Source organism: Colletes latitarsis, chromosome 2 (genome assembly GCF_051014445.1).
Source record: "Colletes latitarsis isolate SP2378_abdomen chromosome 2, iyColLati1, whole genome shotgun sequence".
NCBI lineage: Eukaryota > Metazoa > Arthropoda > Insecta > Hymenoptera > Colletidae > Colletes > Colletes latitarsis.
Genome location: NC_135135.1, coordinates 16,433,643 through 16,447,103, shown reverse-complemented (window position 1 = coordinate 16,447,103; position 13,461 = coordinate 16,433,643). Strand labels below are relative to the sequence as shown.

The 13,461-nt window shown below is 36.7% G+C and overlaps 1 protein-coding gene across 3 annotated transcripts in view; it reads right to left on the bottom strand.

Annotated features, from left to right (window-relative positions):
* The window catches only part of LOC143351836 (lachesin), a 200,984-nt gene that overhangs the window by 151,577 nt on the left and 35,946 nt on the right, over nt 1–13,461 (bottom strand). Inside the window, exon 2 of one of the 3 annotated variants that reach the window (XM_076783840.1) lies at nt 5,481–5,584. The exons of the other annotated variants lie outside the window; for them this stretch is intronic. The gene's annotated coding sequence lies outside the window, so the exon portion shown is untranslated. The remainder of the gene's footprint in view (nt 1–5,480; nt 5,585–13,461) is intronic. 3 annotated transcript variants of the gene reach the window in all.

Sequence of the window (13,461 nt, the reverse complement as noted above, 5' to 3'; positions counted from 1 at the left end):
CGGTTTTAACTTTAATTTCACTCTGTCCGCGGTAATTCCGACGCTGAATAACGTACTTTCATTGTTATTGCGCGATAATGATATTAAGCCGCGTGATCAGTCTTTTGATGTCCAACTTCCAACCGGTTCCAGGTTACGAGAACATCTTTCTTCTCTTGTTCCATTATCCGCCATATGATCTACATAATTTACATACGATTAACGCTAGAACTACCGACAAATATAGTGCACTTATTTGTACCAAGGAAATTAAAACGATAGATACGTGAAAAAATATATAATACAATGGAAATAAGCGTTTATTCATTCTCTTATAGAAAATTACGGTAAATTTTCAAATATTCAGTCGAATAAATTTTGTACAAATTTTATTCTAGTCTTTAAAAAACTCTACGAATCTTTGACTGAAAAAGGATCGAATTGAATGTATTTTCATTCCTTCTGTTCTGTTTCTCGATAATTTTAGGATCGAAATAAAAATAATAAATGCGATTGTCGATGACTCAGAGGAATTTTTAACATTAATCTCGCGTGCATTTGAATATTAAAATTCCTTCCTGTTGGCTGGGAGAAATATTCGGTGCTCGAACAATGATTTCTTTGAGCCCGACAACATTTTCAACGGCATTTCGAAAACTGTAGCTTCATAACGACCGGTTTTTCAATGCCGTTACGTTCCTCAGATATTTGCGCTTTTTCCTGAGGTGCGGAAAGTGCAGCGAACGTGAACAAACTTGATGCTTGTTCTCGAGCAGGCAGCAAATCGACATTCGTCGAGTACCAGCCGTGTTTTCGCACGTATTGTCGATTTAAAAATTTACGACGCCACGTCGCTCGAGGATTCGATCGAACAATACTCTTTTCGGAAAACAACCGATCCCGTAATGGGTACCCAAAAGACGACAATAAACATAATACGCCGGAAACTGACCGTTTTGAAGCACCTTCGATTCGTCGAAATTAAAATTCCACAATCAAATCGAATCCACGAAACTCCTATAGAAATTCTAAACGTTGCTTTTGATAGATTTAAAATTTCTAAAATGTTTTTTTCTAACTCCAAAGCTATTCTAACTCCTCGTTTCGACACTTCGACTAATAATAATTGATTTAAAATTTCTAAAATGTTTTTTTCTAACTCCAAAGCTATTCTAACTCCCCATTTCAACACTTTGACTAATAATAATTGATTTTGATTGATTTGAAATTTCTAAAATGTCTTTTTCTAACTCCAAAGCTATTCTAACTCCCCGTTTCGACACTTCGACTAATAATAATTGATTTAAAATTTCTAAAATGTTTTTTTCTAACTCCAAAGCTATTCTAACTCCCCATTTCAACACTTCGACTAATAATAATTGATTTTAATTGATTTAAAATTTCTAAAATGTCTTTTTCTAACTCCAAAGCTATTCTAACTCCCCGTTTCAACACTTCGACTAATAATAATTGATTTTGATCGATTTGAAATTTTTAAAATGTCTTTTTCTAACTCCAAAGCAATTCTAACTCCCCGTTTCGACACTTCGACTAATAATAATTGATTTAAAATTTCTAAAATGTTTTTTTCTAACTCCAAAAAGCTATTCGAACTCTCCGTTTCAACAAACCTAACAGCGACTAATAATAATTAGGTATTCACGCGGTGTTGTTGTACAAGTATAACGCACGCAATGAAATATTCGAACGCGTTCCGAGGTTTAAACATTGATTAACGAACGGTGTATAGGTGTACGATTGCGGGATAAAAAAAGGGGAAAAAGGAAAAAATTTCGCACGAAAAACTGACCTAAATCTCTATGACACTCGCGGAAACCGCATTCATAGCCGCGTGGAATTCGGTTTGCAATGCACACGCGTAAGAAAGAAACGCTCGACGGTACATAACGGGTTTTTAAAGTGCGCTCGCTGTTAACCAGATTCGGTGTGATATACCGTTTTAATTTTCATACGGTGAAACAAACATCTATCGCTGCTAGATTGATTTATATTCGCGAGCACAGAACGCCACGCGTTACGAAGCAAACCCCTGCTACGAACACAATTTCTTATACATTCTTACGATAACACTATTTTTCTACAACCCTAAACCATAATGCTTTCTGAATTTTACACATCACCTAGAGAGTGACTACAATACAGGAATTATTTACAAACAATTGAAGACAATACAGATGCTCCAACATGAATTAAAATAAAAACAAAACCTTATATTATAATTACAACAGAGTTGGACAAAACTATAATCTGAAATACATTTGTAATTATTATTTACATAGTTGTACACTGGTTCGAAAATTTTCAGATTTCTACTAAATAAAATATATTGAAATCGTCGAATTAAATTCATGGCGGTTGGCTATTAAATATCAAGCTAGAATTATCTACTGAAATACTTATTTTTGATGTGTGCGTGTTTTTTATTTTTTTTTAATTTTTCTTGTCTTTGCAAGTAAACAATGACTTCTGTATAACACGAGATGTACTAATATATATTATTAAGAAGTTTCTCTAAGAAACAAATTCCAATAAACGATAAAACTATTATTTTCTTTCGCTAATTATAGTAGACACCTATTTATTGAGATGGCTGGAACAAAAAGTGATTCAAAATTGCATTCTTTCCCACCTTGCAAAGCTCTTGTACTATGTTTAATTAAAATAACCGTAACAGAAATTGACAGTATGTAATCAGGAACCGAACGATCGCTTTCATTTCGCGCGAATAATCGGTTTAGAAGCTTGGCTACGATTTCGGTTAACCCCGACTTACACGTAAACAGCAATTTGCGTAAATACGTGTGGAAGGAATAGCGTAGGAGTTCCCGCGCCATTGTGTGCGAACGAAATAGGAACGTGCGTTATATAGTACGTAAATACGCACACAGATGAATTTAAATCTAGTAAATTGAAATTTCCAGAGATTAGGTAGTCGTTTGCACACGGAAGATCAATTCCGTACTTGCGAGGTATCGTTTTCAATTACGTCGGGATCTAATAACAAAGGAGTGTGTAATTACAGCTACCAGACTGTTCGCGGCGAAAATCGAGACACACGCTGTTGCAGGATGACGAGCACGTTCACGTTAAACGTCATAATGAATGATCGATTCGTAATTTTCCTCTCCGCGAAATAAACAAGAATAATTCAGAAATAGTGAAGACGATTATTCTCGGTTTTATTGCACTCTTATTATATCTCTTCTACGAAGTTAAATTTAATTCAATTTTCACGTATAAATATATAACTAAAAATAAAGTGAAATGAGAGAGGCAAGTATGCAAAAATTAGAATTTATTAATAACTTTCGAATGGTTAAGAATATCTTAATGGGGGACTCGAATCGAAAATAGTACAAAATCGCTACTGTTGATCTTAGTTTGTTCGATTCGTCCAGGAAGAAATAATTCGTGCTAATAATTACGGCAAAAACCAATTATAATTTGTTCGAGGCTCCTCCGGATATGTATCGGTTACACGGGAAATAATTAGTTTACGAGCGTTTAATTCCAACCGTGTTTCATGCTAACGAAGTTACGGAGAACACGAAATAGAAAAAATGATACAATTAATCTTAACGCGTTTCCTCCGGTACGCGGGAGATTTGTTAACCGTGGAATAATATAGATCGTGCGTCGAAACGATCTGAGAGCATAATTGTCTTCGAATTTTCGCTTTAACGAGAAATATTGCGCGCGTTTCTACTCGACTTTCGTCCATATTTTCGCCAATTGGTCTTACACGAGGTAAACGGTGATTTAAAAAATTCTGCGAGGCATGCAATCATCCATAAAAGCGTACAAATTCTAAGTACTGAGTAAGAGTCTGCAATTGCAATGGAATACACATTTTCAACACGGTGCAACGGAATACATATTTCTCAAGATTGCTATTTCTCTCAGATAAATAAACTCTATTTCGATGGGGAAAAATATCACAAGTAGAAACTAAAATTGATACGTAACGAACAGAGTGATCTACTTTTTTAATCATCCTGGACGCCATCTTGGAGAACGTAGTTTCGAGAAAAAGACGATTAACCCAGTTATTTTTTCCAAAAAATCGATTTTTTCTCGTTATTGGAAAGTCCCTCAAGTACAAGAAATTCGAAGTTCGCGGTGAAGCGTGGCGTATTTCGCAGCGTTTTTTTTCGCGAAAAGGGAGGAGAAACGTAGGGCGCGTCATTCCTATTATGCAGTCGATTTCGCGAATAAAAATAAATCGTCGACAGCCGACAAGCAAATAATCCTGAGGGAGAAAGGATAAAGTGGCGCAGCTAGTTGGAGCCTCCTTAGGCCCTTAGGGCGACTGTTACGTTATTATACAAGGAACCAGGTTGTACAGTTCACGGAGAATACCGTAATTGGGGAGAATTTGCCCCCGACGGTGTAGAACACCGTACCACTGCCCGCCACTCCCCTTTTATCTCGCCATCCGCGATTGTTATTCCCTCATTTACAAGCCCCACGGCGATACACGTTACTCGCCACGTAGCTGCCTTTGCACCTTCAACCTCGCAAAGATGCCGATGACGTAACCGTGTAATTTATTTATGCATTCCGCTTTGACAGAAAGATATTATCTGCGACACGATGGCTCCGCATCTTTCGAAAACTTTGCCTTAATAAAATTAATAAGCGTCGCCGCGCGATCACGAACTACCTGTGTCACGAACGTGGCTCCCGGAGGCACTGACGACCAAAATAAAGAAAATTTATACGCCAACAATTATTTCAACGCGCGGGGAGAACCTTTTCGGAAGGGAACGAAATTTGTATTCGCCAGGGATCGCTATTATCCGGGGGAGAAACGATATTAGACCGTGTAATAAAATTAATAAGCACTCGGGTGATTGTTACAGAGTAAATTGTTTTCCCTGTTTGGGAAAGCTTCACTAAAACGAAATTTTTGTTTGATGCTAATAGACATAGGGTGAAAAGACAAGGGGAAAATGTAAAATGAGGTTTAAATGAGGCTTTGTTTTCCAGAAAATTAATTCTTCGACACGGTGTAAGTAGAAGAGGTAAATAATTGATCTGACATGTCAGCCGAATCGTATTGAATTTCACTTGTTTTGGATATATTTTCAAATTTAGAAATTATTCTGCGAAATAATTGCTCACATTTATGATGGAAATGAGTAATTAATTAAATGGAATGCGACTTGGACATTGGAATAAGTAGAAAAGGCAAGCAATGGTCGGACGTGTCAGCCAAATTGAATTTCACTTGTTCCAGATACATTTCCAAATGTAGAAACACTTATTACTAATGTAATATAATGTATTACACCCCTGTATATACGAAAAAATTTGTTTGAATGTTTTTAACAATATTGTAGCCAGACAATACAAATAAATCTGTACAAATAAAGATTTACCCACTGAATTTTTAGTTAATTTAAGAAAAGTATTTGAAGCTATAGAAATGTTTAATTCGTTTATTAATTAGTAATATTTTACAATATTTTTATCCTTACCATCCAAGCAGGTACCATCCAAGCAATCGATGATTGGCTTCCATTGATAATAGGATACAGTAATAATAGCTTGCTACATGCTGGCGCACTGCTCTGATACATACCTATAAACAAACAAATTTTCACACTGTTTATACTTGGAACACTCGAATAATCTGAAATTACGACTAATTTATTCCACTACAACTCGTTACATAATATCTTCGAAATACAATAATTCTTATATCATACCACTAAATTTATACTTTCTCAAAAATCCATCAACTCATCAATATGTAGGTTGAGGCACCGTTTTCGTAATGTTTAACTTTTTTAAAATAATTTTGAATAATTCCAAATATTGTATCAATCGATTCATGGCAATTTTTCTTTCAATATCGTCCGAAGGTCATAGTGTATCAGGTCGTTGAATTCGTCTCAACGTCGCCTACAATATTATGAAGTCAAAAATACCTAGTTCCATTTAAAAATGTTACAGTAACCTTAATTTTGTGTCGAAAATCAATTTGTTTTTACATTTGAGCAACTTGTGGGTTAAACACTGATTAACTTCGATAGGAAGAATCTCAGATCATCGAAAGGGGCTGGAAAATCGTGGGGACTACGTGCCTCACCCTCCATATACGAATACGTATCTCGATTAACAGAAGGCTCGTATTTTAATCGTAACGCGTCGAGTTTTAATAGAAATACGTACGAACAATCGTGTTGAACTATCCCGATGGCTATCTTATGGTTTATCGGTTCTCGTCGAGAGACGTCAAAGTTCAAGTTTCCAGCGACACGTAGAATCGTCCAACAAGAATACAGCGTGTGATATATTCACGCGTCGTTCTGTGACAATGAGATGTTATCGGTAACGGCGTGTGGCACACCGCAGCCCCGTTTGGGCGACGAAACCGCCTCTTTCTACCCCCCTAGCATCCCTCCAACGATACCGGGGGACAGAGAGGGGAGCTCCTAATATATTATAACGCAGACGCCTTAGCAGCCTCGTCGACTATAGGCCTGGCTCGGCTAGTTTATAGGTACCACCTCGCTTTGCACGCTATTCCGCCTGGCCGAGATTGTGCAAGCGAAATGCATTACGGACGAATACCGACCAGCTACGGCTAACCAATAACATTATAAACCTAAGCGTTGCGAAGCCCGGATTTATGCTGTATCTCGAACGCAACATTGCTTATATCCTCCCCCTTTTACGTTCGACCGACCTTTCCTCGAAAGAAACGCCGTACAGTTCCGGAAAAGTATGGAAAAAGACGCCTCTCGCATTTCTATAGTTTCCATGTTTAAAGGAGACGAGGGAAATCGACCCCTAGTTGCTCGTGAATATTCGATACCATCGATGTTGTAAATAGAAAAATTATTTCTGTCAGATTCATTCCTAGGTCACAAAAATGTCCCATCCATCGGGACTTTTATTTATTTATCTTTACTTTCAATGAGAAAATGTGACTTTATTTTCACTTAGCCTTCTTCGTCTTGGAAATTCTACTTCACTTTCACGAACAATATTTGAATTTATCTTTAAAATATTATAGGCGGGACTCTGTTCGAATCATGCAGTATAACCTCGATTATTGCACGAGAACTTGGTCCGTTGTATGGAATTGACTGACAGAGGAGGAACACTGTGAGATTGGAGACTTAGAATGCAGAGAATAGAATGGGATTATGATATACTTGTCGTTCAGATTCTGTTGATTATGGCAGGGACTTGGACTGTCTCAGGAATTCTCTGCAATAATCGAGGGTCTATGCATCGATTCCAGGTAATAACGACCAATTATATTAGTTATAGCCAGTCACAAGATATCGGATCTGGATAAAACGATCAATCCAACGAGCGAATGTTATGCGCGTGAAACACCCAGTCATATTCCTTCCATTAGAGGGCAACATGCATAAAGTATCATGCCAGGTACCTAAAGTACAAACGCAGAGCTATGATATTACTTTTTATTGGCGCTTCTCGTCACGCGCGGCCATAATGCCGCGCGCAGTCATCACTATTGAAACACGTTTCAACCAAACGCCGAGTGCCGTTCGAATGTAAATTTTCCAACGCGTTCGAATATTCTCCTTCTCGAATTCTAATTCACGTTCTAATAATTTAATTCTTTTCATCAATCCTGTAAGAGTTTACGAAAACACGAGGATTAATTGGGATACGAATTGGAAAGTGAATTTCAATAGACACGAATTTTCCACAGTACCTTAAACTCAGATGTAAAACATTGATTGCTTGTAAATCATACTATTGCTTTAAGATCAGAATTTTCATGTACCTTCAAAATTATTAATTGTAGAGCACCATAATAATTTGAACAGATTATACCAGCCCAGATCGATCAAATTTCCTTGTAATAAACCTACAATTAAAATACAACTATTGGACTTGCATTGTTTTTCTCGAGTAATAGAAATTTTAAATTCGTTCGTAAATCAATTTTGATCGCAATTATAATTTACGAACGTAACGTATGGGGAAATTAATTTACCAAGGAATAAAATTCACCCAATTTGATAATTACTATCGAAAATAGGAGTTTCTGAACTCTACGACCTATTTCGAAACATAGATATGTTATCAATGATTGTATTGTTTTGTAAATCGTGTTATTATTGTGGTAATGGTAACAACAAACGGCCAGCTTGCATGCACCTCTATTTCGTTAATTGCTCGATCGAGATTCGCTGCAAACTGTACGAAACTAGTTTCTATTACGCCACTTGTGCTACCGCTTGAAGAATTATTGACAAGAGGGATGTTTTTAAATTGACGTCCGACGAATTACCTGGAAACATCACGAACGTTTGCTTTTTGTTCGTACCAACGAGAACCACTTTAAAAGCAAACAACCCCCGCCTTTTGTGCGCCAATCACGAAGCTGTTCCTTTTTCCTTTTAAATGTTGCTGTACATTTAAGTTTCCGTTTTATATAACCCAACGGCTCGTCAAGATAATGGAACAAAATACGCCTTTCGTAAATGAAAGATCGTTTATATTTTTGTTAAATACCTTATTAAAAAATTTCTCTTTACCGAATTAAATGCACTTTAAAATAAAGTATTTTATTTGACCTTTCGATGAGCATGTAATAGTATTACGGATTTATTAAAAAGATATTATATTGGAAAGATTTTCATATAATATGGGCAAGGCTGGAGGGTGTAGTTCAAAGGCTTCTTCCGAGAAACACTATGAACTTGAAATACAAACTGCACTATCGAGGGTAGAAGCAGTAGGTCACGTTCTAGGAAAGATAATAGAGACTGTCCTAGCTTTAGTTAACTACTTTATCTATGTTTCACCAGCAAATCTAGAAACGTAATTCACGAAATCCGATACTGTTGAATCGTTCAATAAATCAATTGACAAAAACTAGAGTAAGCCATCCACGTTGCACAACCTAATATTACAGAAACGACGATCTGACCGAGGTGAAAGCGTTTAAACCAAGGATCAAAAACATTTTTAACGGAAGTGATATCGAAGTGTTCTCAATTCTTTTAAAGTAACTTTCCGTTTTTGAGGTTTGTTAGATCCTCCATTATATTCCAGATGTATCGAATATTGCGAACACGTTATATCGATAATTTGTAGGATCGAATTCCATTTTTTCGCGATCGAAATCTACAAAATCATGGTTTATACTGCAGAGTTTAGTATAGTCTGTGTAAGCTGGACTATTGCCGAGGCAAGCACGTCTTTTCTAGCCCGTTCTGCCAGCATTTTGCCCAATGAAATTCAAAATCTCCGCCATTTGGATTACAGCTGGTCAAGATAAGGCTAGTTTATTGTTCGTGGCAACGGTTTCTAGCCGGTAGGCAGATGGCAAAAGGCAAAGTATGCGACTTCTCAATTACGTAATTGTAAAAAGTCCGGGTCAACCGACACTTAATCTTTTCTTATTTACGATTATGCGCGCTGCAACTTGCGAAACCAACAACTGCACACGCGATTCCTAGCACTATCCTACTGGAAAATTATGTTTCCCGCAAAGTCTCTTACATTTTTAATACGAAAAATGATTATTAGCATGTTTACAAACTCCGTAATTGCATTATAATGACCTTCGATCGACTGCAAACAAACTTTATTAGATAAACTTGTAACAAAAATTAAATCTATAATTTTAGTTGCAGACAAACAATACAAAGGTTGTAACTTAGTATACAGGGTGTTCGGCCACCCCTGGGAAAAATTTTAATGGGGGATTCTAGAGGTCAAAATAAGACGAAAATCAAGAATACCAATTTGTTAATGGAGGCTTCGTTAAAAAGTTATTAACAATTAAATTAAAAAATTTCAAATTCGTTCTAAAAAAATTATTTCCGATTGCAAGGCTCGATTATAATCATTTTTGGTGAATAGATACACCCCCGAAATCCTATCCAGTTTCGAGAAAAAAATTCGAGAAGGTGTGAAATTTTTCGACAAAATTAAAAAATTTCAAATCGTTCTAGAAAAATTATTTTTGATTGCGGGGGTCAATTATAATAATTTTTGGTTAATAGACATACACTCGAAATCCTAACCGTTTTCGAGAAAAAAATTCCTTACCGAAAATATAATTTCTGGCCAGAAATGTCTGCCCGAATTTTCATGCGAATCTTTAAAACGTCATAACTTTTGAACGGATTGGACGATTTTAATGTTTAAAAAAGCAAACTACGCGTATTTTGGTGGAGAATATGTACAAATCGCAAAAATATTCGAAAAGTTGGTCCTTGACCCCGCAAAATGAGAAAAACCCCATAAAAATGGTCCAACTTTCAAACAGCCATAACTCCTACAATAGTGAATATATTTCAATGAAACTTTTTTCTGAAACAGAGCTCATGGGTACCTACAAAAAAGTATTAGACAACTTTTCTGTAGGGCGTCAAACAAAATTACTAAAAATGAAAAAGGAATTTTTAAGAAAAATCGACAGGTGCCTAATTTTTCGGCGAAAAAAAAATTTTTCAAATCGTTCTAAAAAAATTACTTTTAGTTGCAGGGATCAATTATAATCATTTTTGGTCATTACACATACCCTCGAAATCCTACGCATTTTCGAGAAAAAAATTCAGTACGGGCGGAACTTCAAACGTTAATAACTTTTTAACGAAATCTCCATCAAAAAATTAGTATTCTTGATTTTCGTCTTATTTTGGCCTCTAGAATCTCCCATTAAAATGTTTCCCAGGGGTGGCCGAACACCCTGTATTTGTTATTCGAGCTAAAAAAACTTATTTTCACTGAGAGTCTTTTTTCTAGTTTCTAAGTGGCGGAGAAGAATTCAGTCATATAACGCGAGATTACTGCAAACTGAAATTTAGCATTCTCTTCAGAATCACTTATAACACTTTTAGTTCAATACATATTTTTAAAATAAATTGTAGTGTACAATTGACAAACCTAAATAATCGATGTCGTATCTGGTGAACTTGCTGGTCTGACCAACGGAATCTTCCCGGTGCAAACCGGGTCAAAATTAATTAATATTTTTCCGTAGACGCAACTTCCACTCTGAAATACTACAGTTTCTTCGCAATTGGAAAACTTCGCCGCACCCCAACCCTTAGAATTAATCCTTTCACAATTTAGTCCACGGGCAACGCGACCGAACCATAAATATGGAATGGTTTATTTTGTATCTGTTATAAATTGTTTGAAATCGAAAGGCTCCTTTCAAAGTCAATCTTTAAAATAGTCTTAAAATAATCTTTAATATAGTAGTTATATAAAAAAAAAAATTCCCCTGTTCAATCTCAAACTCGACTTCGTTTCTCATGGATAATAACAATCTAGACGCGGTATTTAATTTTTAGAAATGATAAACTATTTAAAAATATGAAAATCACGTATGCGTGTTAAATAAACGAAAGGATCAAGAATTCTTAACGATCCCTGACGTTTGCACTGTTCCCGAATGCCGAATTTCTAATTTGGTCACTGGTTCGACGACGCTGCAAGCATCAGCGATAAGAAATTGATGAAGACACGAGAAGAAAGGGATCGAGGGTTACGTCTAAAGCAAGCATCAGTGGTCCACGATGTGGACAACGTTCCCGAGATGCCTCCAGCAGTCACGTTGAAACGAAACGCGACGTTTCGCTTGGACGCCATCTCGTATTGCACCCATGAGTTCTTTAATCACCTCTGGTCTACGTGTGCAATCGTTATTTTTACGAGAACGTCTTAAACGACAAAATAGCGCGCCCCCGCGCTGGAACACCCGTTTACAGGGTGAATCACCGTCATCCATCGATCCCGACCAGTACGAAACTCGAACAGAATATTTACCGTCGCGGTTAACGCGAGATGTGTTTCAAAAATTTCACGAGGATTGAAAATCTCGAATGATTCGCTATTACAATTACCTTTGGATCTGTTTCGTAAACCACGATTTATTTGGTAACCAAAATTCCACCGAATAGAAAATAGAGCGTTCTCTGCGCGAGGATCGTGCGTTAGTTTGTTCATAAGAGGGTGTTCGGTTTCGAACAGAGCACCCTGTGTGTTTCTCTTCGTGCATAGCTGCGAAAAGCTCGCTGTCTCTCAAGCGGGGAAGCGAACTGGCATGGTGTAATAATAGGAGTCGTTTCTGGCGTGCTTTGCAGTCAGGGAAGCGGCCTTGAGCGATCAATTGTGTTTGATCCGATTTACCATTGGTGCGTCCAGAAAGTGACAATCGATTGCACACAACGGCCACTCGGATTAAACCCCGTATCTCCCGCGAGCGTCAAATGTTTTCTGGAGATCGAAGGGAATCCCTGCGTGGCGTCCCAAGACGCGACAATTTATCTCTTTATACCAATAAAATTTATATTCTGTCAAAAAAAAAAAAAAATAAAATTAAAGTTTCTCTAGACAAAGATATTATACTTTAACTTTTACACCCTTCAAGAACGAATTAAAGTTACGAAATTACCAATTAATATACAATTTATTTATTACATTTAATGTGCATGATAAAGATATACTTTAAGACAATCTTCAAAGACGAATTAAAATTTATATTCTATCAAATAAAATAAAATTAAAGTTTCTCCCAACGAAATTACCAATTAATACATATATATTATTATACAATTTATTTCTTTATGCCATTTAATGTGTATGATAAAGATACTTTAACACACTCTTCAAGGACGAATTAAAATTTATATTCTATCAAACGAAATTATCAATTACTATATATATATTAATCGAACAAAAGGGTGTAAAATATTATCTGACACTTCAATGGCCGCCCCTTTCGCGTGAAGTTTCAATCTCGTGGGATTTTTCGATCCCGTATTTTTAAAACCAGCATTTTATAAACATCCAAATATTAGCTCTACGTAAAAAAATCGTACAAACATCGAGTTTATCGAATTACATAGCTCGTCGATATCATCGTAAATATCGAAGATTTCCATAGGTTTTTTCATCCCCAATATTTAAAGTATTATAATTTTTCTGTATTTTTGTGATGATTCGATGAACTCTGAAAAATTCATTGGATTTTTCTGCGTTGAAATATTTAGTTCACAAAATGGTTCTTCTTATATCGTCGAGATATTCGACTCTTTTGGCAGACGAATGGAGAAACCTTTGACTGTTCGGCCAGGATAATAACAACGCGATAACCTAGAATCGTAATATGCAATTCCACGGGCGCGAATTCAACAAATCCAACATCCGGTACCGCAAGTCGGTTGCAGTGGCAGGTGCGTCGAACTGCGCTGTCCGTGTAGAAGCTCCGAAATTGTCGAGACCGCAAGGCGCTGACTTCCGTTTCGCGTGTGTACGCATTCCCAATGCACGATTCAAGGAAACCCACCGCCGATAACTTCCACAAACGTTGATGAGCTTTTACACAAATTACAAACGCCAGTTTGTGGCGTGAATCACGCGTTTAAAATTGAACCACCGCTGAACGAAAACTACTTACAATTAGTCAACGCGATGGGAGGCTTCACGCGATTCCCCAGCCACGACGTG